Genomic DNA, 1,482 nt, shown 5'->3' on the forward strand with positions numbered 1-1,482 from the left:
CGGAAGGCCACATAAAGTGCTTTTGCTTTCGCCTAGAAACCACAGGTCTCCCTGACATGGCTGCTTCAACACTAACTGCGGTTACTGAAACCACGCCTTCTTTCTTTGCGTGCACATTTGGGCTGCATTATGCTAATATTTCCACATAGTGAGGTAGATATGTGGGGGCGTGTTAGAACGAGCCGTTTTAGGGGGCGTGGCAGAGTCTTAACTTTGATAAAGAATATCTCTTTGGATTTGAGACTTTAGTTTTTGCAACTTCAGGGATCTTATCTATGCACAATCAGCTTGTAACACTCCAAAGAGAAAGGAAAATCGCATCATATGACCCCTTTAATACCAATGTAATATGTGCTCTCGTTCTGGTTGTCAGCACTTCAGCTGCAGCCTTTTTAAATTGTTTGGAGTCTAAACATGGCATTTGGAGAACACCAGACAGGAGAGCATTGAAGCGCTTCAGTCTGCTACTAGTGAACATGAGTTATGAGCCAATATCTGTGTGCCTTTTTGACAATGATTCTTAGATGTTAGAAGGCAGTTGTAATGGCTGTAAATCATGAAGTAGCATATTAAAACTAAAGACGTCTCAAAAGATAGAGCCTTGAGGCACCTCAAAATTTTAGCTGAGCAGTGACCGTAAATGGCCACAAAATATTTCTTCTACTAAACAGTTAAAGACTACCAAACCACCAAACATTTAAAGCCTAATTTAAAGTAAAAGCAAAAATTAAAAATGTATAATTAACACAAAAGGAGATTCTTTTTGAAGAATCTTCACACAACTCTTTTCCATACAGTAAGTAGGAAAAACTAACAACGGGCCAATCATATTCAAGCAATCAACACCCCATATTATATATAAAAAAAATATTGTCCATGATCTAGCTCAGTTGAGCTCCAAAAAACAACAGAAACACCAATAAGATTATTTTTAAGAAAACACATTAAATGCTTATGCACTGTTATCCAAGTCTTGTAAAAGCCATAATAGTTTGGTTTCAAAGTGGACAGTGATAGGTTGGCTTATAACAAGAAATATAGTAAATCATATGGATGTAACTACTTGTTTTCTTTTGTTGTGTGTTCTTTTTAAGATTGGGGTCATTGTATGGACAAGATGGGAAAACCCACACAAAAAGATTTGAATAGACTATAGCACATATTCCTTATGATAAAAATAGTGCCTAAGGCAATTTAATGGGGTCATATGATGCGATTTCAATATTTCCTTAATTCCTTATTTCTTTGAAGTGTTACAAGCTCTTGGTGCATAAAGAAGATCTTTAAAGTTGCAAAGACTAAAGTCTCAAATCCAAAGAGATATTCTTTATAAAAGTTAAGTCAACCACGCCTACCTAAAACGGCTCGTTCTAACACACACCCACATGTCTACGTCACGATGTGGGAAGATTTGCATAACACCGCCCAAATGTTCACATAAAGAAAGAAGGCGTAACTTTTATTCTCACTGTAGTATTGTTG

The 1,482-nt window shown here is 36.7% G+C and overlaps 1 protein-coding gene across 1 annotated transcript in view; it reads left to right on the top strand.

Annotated features, from left to right (window-relative positions):
• The window catches only part of crispld1a (cysteine-rich secretory protein LCCL domain containing 1a), a 17,440-nt gene that overhangs the window by 10,885 nt on the left and 5,073 nt on the right, over positions 1-1,482 (top strand). The gene's annotated exons all lie outside the window — the stretch shown is intronic.

The sequence above is a fragment of the Sinocyclocheilus rhinocerous genome, unplaced genomic scaffold (assembly GCF_001515625.1).
Source record: "Sinocyclocheilus rhinocerous isolate Xijiao unplaced genomic scaffold, SAMN03320098_v1.1 scaffold7673, whole genome shotgun sequence".
Lineage (NCBI taxonomy): Eukaryota > Metazoa > Chordata > Actinopteri > Cypriniformes > Cyprinidae > Sinocyclocheilus > Sinocyclocheilus rhinocerous.